Source organism: Arachis ipaensis, chromosome B1 (assembly GCF_059453495.1).
Source record: "Arachis ipaensis isolate K30076 ecotype BB chromosome B1, ASM5945349v1, whole genome shotgun sequence".
Classification (NCBI taxonomy): domain Eukaryota; kingdom Viridiplantae; phylum Streptophyta; class Magnoliopsida; order Fabales; family Fabaceae; genus Arachis; species Arachis ipaensis.
The window spans coordinates 34,027,351-34,033,471 of NC_142436.1; the positions used below are offsets into that span (position 1 = coordinate 34,027,351).

Here is a 6,121-nt window from a genome sequence, read left to right on the forward strand (position 1 = left end):
AATGTAAATTAAGCTCACAGCAAACTCAAATGTAAATTGCAGAGGAATTAAATTGCTGGTGCACGAAATTGTGATCATCAATGGCGCCATCAACATGATACGCACAATTGTAATCTCAACTCTTTATCACAACTTCGCACAACTAACCAGCAAGTGCACTTGGTCGTCCAAGTAATAAACCTTACGTGAGTAAGAGTCGATCCCACGGAGATTGTTGGTATGAAGCAAGCTATGGTCATCTTTTAAATCTCAGTCAGGCGGATTCAAATGGTTATGGATGATGAATGATTAAAAGATAAATAAAACATAAAATAAATATAGAGATACTTATGTAATTCATTGGTGAGAATTTCAGATAAGCGTATGAAGATTCTTTGTCCCTCCTGTCTCTCTGCTTTCCTACTGTCTTCATCCAATCCTTCTTACTCCTTTCCATGGCAAGCTGTATGTTGGGCATCACCGTTGTCAGTGGCTACAATCCCGTCCTCTCAGTGAAAATGTTCAACGCACTTTGTCACAGCACGACTATTCATCTGTCGGTTCTCGATCATGTCGGAATAGAATCCAGTGATTCTTTTGCGTCTGTCACTAACGCCCCACAATCACGAGTTTGAAGCTCGTCACAGTCATTCAATCCTTGAATCCTACTCAGAATACCACAAACAAGGTTTAGACCTTCCGGATTCTCAAGAATGCCGCCATCAATTCTAGCTTATACCACGAAGATTCTGATTAAGGAATCCAAGAGATATCCACTCAATCGAAGGTAGAACGGAGGTGGTTGTCAGGCACACGTTCATAGGTGAGAATGATGATGAGTGTCACGGATCATCACATTCATCAAGTTGAAGAACAAGTGATATCTTAGAACAAGAATAAGCTGAATTGAATAGAAGAACAATAGTAATTGCATTGATACTCGAGGTGCAACAGAGCTCCACACCTTAATCTATGGTGTGTAGAAACTCCACCGTTGAAAATACATAAGAACATGGTCTAGGCATGGCCATGAGGCCAGCCCCAAAACATGATCTAAGGTAGCATAGAACTACTCAAAGATTAGACTTCAAATACAATAGCAAAAGGTCCTATTTATAGAGAACTAGTAGCTTAGGGTTTACAAAAATGAGTAAATGACGTAAATATCCACTTCCGGGCCCACTTGGTGTGTGCTTGGGCTGAGAATTTTTAGCATTTTCGTGTAGAGACTTTTCCTGGAGTTAAACGCCAGCTTTTGTGCCAGTTTGGGCGTTTAACTCCCACTTTGGTGCCAGTTCCGGCGTTTAACGCTGGGAATTCTAATGCTGACTTTGAACGCCGGTTTGGGCCATCAAATCTTGGGTAAAGTATAGACTATTATATATTTCTGGAAAGCCCTGGATGTCTACTTTCCAACGCAATTAAGAGTGCGCCAATTGGGCTTTTGTAGCTCCAGAAAATCCACTTCGAGTTCAGGGAGGTCAGAATCCAACAGCATCTGCAGTCCTTTTCAGCCTCTGAATCAGATTTTTGCTCAGGTCCCTCAATTTCAGCCAGAAAATACCTGAAATCACAGAAAAACACACAAACTCATAGTAAAGTCCAGAAAAGTTAATTTTAAATAAAAACTAATAAAAATATAATAAAAACTAACTAAAACATGCTAAAAACATACTAAAAACAATGCCAAAAAGCGTATAAATTATCTGCTCATCACAACACCAAACTTAAATTGTTGCTTGTCCCCAAGCAACTGAAAATAAAATAGGATAAAAAGAAGAGAATATACAATGAATTCCAAAAATATCTATGAAGATCAGTACTAATTAGATGAGCGGGGCTTTTAGCTTTTTGCTTCTGAACAGTTTTGGCATCTCACTTTATCCTTTGAAGTTCAGAATGATTGGCATCTATAGGAACTCAGAATCCAGATAGTGTTACTGACTCTCCTAGTTAAGTATGTTGATTCTTGAACACAGCTACTTTATGAGTCTTGGCCGTGGCCCTAAGCACTTTGTTTTCCAGTATTACCACCGGATACATAAATGCCACAGACACATAACTGGGTGAACCTTTTTAGATTGTGACTCAGCTTTGCTAGAGTCCCCAATGAGAGGTGTCCAGGGTTCTTAAGCACACTCTTCTTTTTGCTTTGGACCTCGACTTTAACCGCTCAGTCTCAAGTTTTTACTTGACACCTTCACGCCACAAGCACATGGTTAGGGACAACTTGTTTTAGCCGCTTAGGCCAGGATTTTATTCCTGTGGGCCCTCCTATCCACTGATGCTCAAAGCCTTGGATCCTTTTTATCACCCTTGCCTTTTGGTTTAAAGGGGTATTGGCTTTTTCTGCTTGCTTTTTCTTTCTTTTTTTTCGCATATATCGTTTTTTTCTGCAAGCTTTTCACTGCTTTTTCTTGCTTCAAGAATCAATTTTATGATTTTTCAGATCATCAGATAACATTTCTCCTTTTCCTTTCATTCTTTCAAGAGCCAACAATTTTAACATTCATAAACAATCAAATTCAAAAATATGCACTGTTCAAGCATTCATTCAGAAAAACAATAGCATTGCCACCACATCAAGATAATTAAATTGTTTTAAAATTTGAAATTCATGCACTTCTTTTTCTTTTTCAATTAAAAACATTTTTCATTTAAGAAAGGTGATGGATTCATAGGACACTTATAGCTTTAAGGCATAGACACTAAGATACTAATGATCATAAGACACAAACATAGATAAACATAAGCATAAAAAATTCGAAAAACAGGAAAGTAAAGAACAAGGAGATTAAAGAACGGGTCTACCTTAGTGATGGCGGCTTGTTCTTCCTCTTGAAGATCTTATGGAGTTCTTGAGCTCCTCAATGTCTCTTCCTTGCGTTTGTTGCTCCTCTCTCATGATTCTTTGATCTTCTCTAATTTCATGGAGGAGGATGGAATGTTCTTGGTGCTCCACCCTTAGTTGTCCCATGTTGGAACTCAATTCTCCTAGGGAGGTGTTGATTTGCTCCCAATATTTTTGTGGGGGAAAGTGCATCTCTTAAGGCATCTCAGGGATTTCATGATGAGGAATTTCCTCATGCTCATGTCCATGAGTGGGATCCCTTGTTTGCTCCATCCTTTTTTTAGTGATGGGCTTGAGGTCATGCCTTCTTAGTTAAACCGGCTTCCCTCTTGAAAGGGACCTCGGGGATCACCTTTTTTTTGGCCACAACTTCATAGAAGTGGTCTTGATGCACCCTTGAAAGGAATTTCTCCATCTCCCATGACTCAGAGGTGGAAGCTTTTGCCTTCCCTTTCCTCTTTCTAGAGGTTTCTCCGGCCTTAGGTGCCATAAATGGTTATGGAAAAACAAAAAGCAACGCTTTTACCACACCAAACTTAGAAGGTTTGCTCATCCTTGAGCAAAAAAAGAAAGAGAAGAGTAGAAGCAGAAGAAAAATGGAGGAGATGGAGGAGGCTTTGTGGTTCGGCCAAGGGGGAGAAGTGGTGTTGAGGTTGTGTGAAAATGAAGGAGTGAAGATGGGTTTATATAGGAGTTGAGAGGGGTGTAGGGTTCGGCTAGTATGGGTGGGTTTGGGAGGGAAAGTGGTTTGAATTTGGATGGTGAGGTAGGTGGGGATCCTGTGGGGTCCACAGATCCTGAGGTGTCAAGGATAGCTCATCCCTGCACCGAGTGGCGTGCAAAAATGCCCTTTCTGCCAATTCTGGCGTTAAACGCCGGGCTGCTGCCCTTTTCTGGCGTTTAACGCCAGCTCCTTTCCCATTCCTGGCATTAAACGCCAGTTTGGTGCGTCTTTCTGGCGTTAAACGCCCAGAATGGTGCCAGACTGGGCGTTAAACGCCCATTTGCTGCCCTTACTGGCGTTTAAACACCAGCAAGCTTTTCCTCCAGGGTGTGCTGTTTTTTTCTCTATTTTTCATTCTGTTTTTGCTTTTTCAATTGTTTTTGTGACTTCACATGATCATCAACCTACAGAAAACATAAAATAACAATGGAAAATAGATAGATATAACATTGGGTTACCTCCCAACAAGCGCTTCTTTAATGTCAGTAGCTTGACAGTGGGCTCTCATGGAGCCTCACAGATGTTCAGAGCAATGTTGAAACCTCCCAACACCAAACTTAGAGTTTGAATGTGGGGGTTCAACACCAAACTTAGAGTTTGGTTGTGGCCTCCCAACACTAAACTTAGAGTTTGACTGTGGGGGCTCTGCTTGACTCTGTTTTGAGAGAAGCTCTTCATGCTTCTTCTCCATGGTTACAGAGGGATATCCTTGAGCCTTAAACACAAGGGATTCTTCATTCACTTGAATGATAAATTCTCCTCTGTCAACATCAATCACAGCCTTTGCTGTGGCTAGGAAGGTTCTGCCAAGGATGATGGATTCATCCATGCACTTCCCAGTCTCTAGGACTATGAAATCAGCAGGGATGTAGTGGTCTCCAACCTTTACCAAGACATCCTCTACAAGTCCATAAGCTTATTTTCTTGAATTGTCTGCCATCTCTAGCGAGATTCTTGCAGCTTGTACCTCAAGGATCCCTAGCTTTTCCATTATAGAGAGAGGCATGAGGTTTACACTTGACCCTAGGTCACACAGAGCCTTCTCAAAGGTCATGGTGTCTATGGTACAAGGTATTGAGAACTTCCCCGGATCCTGTCTCTTTTGAGGTAATCTCTGCCTAGTCAAGTCATCCAGTTCTTTGGTGAGCAAAGGGGGTTCATCCTCCCAAGTCTCATTACCAAATAACTTGTCATTTAGTTTCATGATTGCTCCAAGGTACTTAGCAACTTGCTCTTCAGTGACATCTTCATCCTCTTCAGAGGAGGAATACTCATCAGAGCTCATGAATGGCAGAAGTAAATCCAATGGAATCTCTATGGTCTCAGTGTGAGCCTCAGATTCCCATGGCTCCTCATTAGGGAACTCATTGGAGGCCAGTGGACGTCCATTGAGGTCTTCCTCAGTGGCGATCACTGCCTCTTCCTCCTCTCCAAATTCGGCCATGTTGATTGTGTTTATGGCCTTGCACTCTCCTTTTGGGTTCTCTTCTGTATTGCTTGGAAGAGTACTAGGAGGGAGTTCAGTAACTTTCTTGCTCAGCTGACCCACTTGTGCCTCCAAATTTCTAATAGAGGACCTTGTTTCAGTCATGAAACTCTGAGTGGTTTTAATTAGATCAGAGACCATGGTTGCTAAGTCAGAGTGGTTCTACTTAGAGTTCTCTATCTGCTGCTGAGAAGATGATGGAAAAGGCTTGCCATTGCTAAACCTGTTTCTTCCACCATTGTTGTTGTTGAAGCCTTGTTGAGGCCTCTGTTGGTTCTTCCATGAGATATTTGGATGGTTTCTCCATGAAGGATTGTAGGTGTTTCCATAGGGTTCACCCATGTAATTCACCTCTTCCATTGATGGGTTCTCAGGATCATAGGCTTCTTCTTCAGATGAAGCGTCCTTAGTACTGCCTGGTGCAGCTTGCATTCCAGACAGACTTTGAGAAATCATATTGACTTGCTGAGTCAATATTTTGTTCTAAGCCAATATGGCATTCAGAGTATCAATCTCAAGAACTCCTTTCTTCTGACTTGTCCCATTATTCACAGGATTCCTCTCAGAAGTGTACATGAATTGGTTATTTGCAACCATTTCAATGAGTTCCTGAGCTTCTGAAGGCGTCTTCTTCAGATGAAGAGATCCTCCAGCAGAGCTGTCCAATGACATCTTGGACAGTTCAGACAGACCATCATAGAAGATACCTATGATGCTCCATTCAGAAAGCATGTCAGAAGGACACTTTCTGATCAATTATTTGTATCTTTCCCAAGCTTCATAGAGGGATTCACCTTCCTTCTGTCTGAAGGTTTGGACTTCCACTCTAAGCTTACTCAATTTTTGAGGTGGAAAGAACTTTGCCAAGAAGGCATTGACTAGCTTTTCCCAAGAGTTCAGGCTTTCCTTAGGTTGTGAATCCAACCATATCCTAGCTCCGTCTCTTACAGCAAAAGGGAATAGCATAAGTCTATAGACCTTAGGGTCAACCCCATTGGTCTTGACAGTGTCACAGATTTGTAAGAATTCAGCTAAAAACTGATGAGGATCTTCTAATGGAAGTCCATGAAACTTGCAATTC

The 6,121-nt window shown here is 41.6% G+C and overlaps 1 non-coding gene across 1 annotated transcript; it reads left to right on the plus strand.

Annotated features, from left to right (window-relative positions):
- The first annotated feature begins 5,766 nt into the window (after nucleotides 1-5,766).
- LOC148576178 (small nucleolar RNA R71) lies at nucleotides 5,767-5,874 on the plus strand. Its single transcript, XR_015903546.1, has one exon. It is a non-coding gene; the product is annotated as a small nucleolar RNA R71 (small nucleolar RNA).
- Nucleotides 5,875-6,121: the final 247 nt, after the last annotated feature.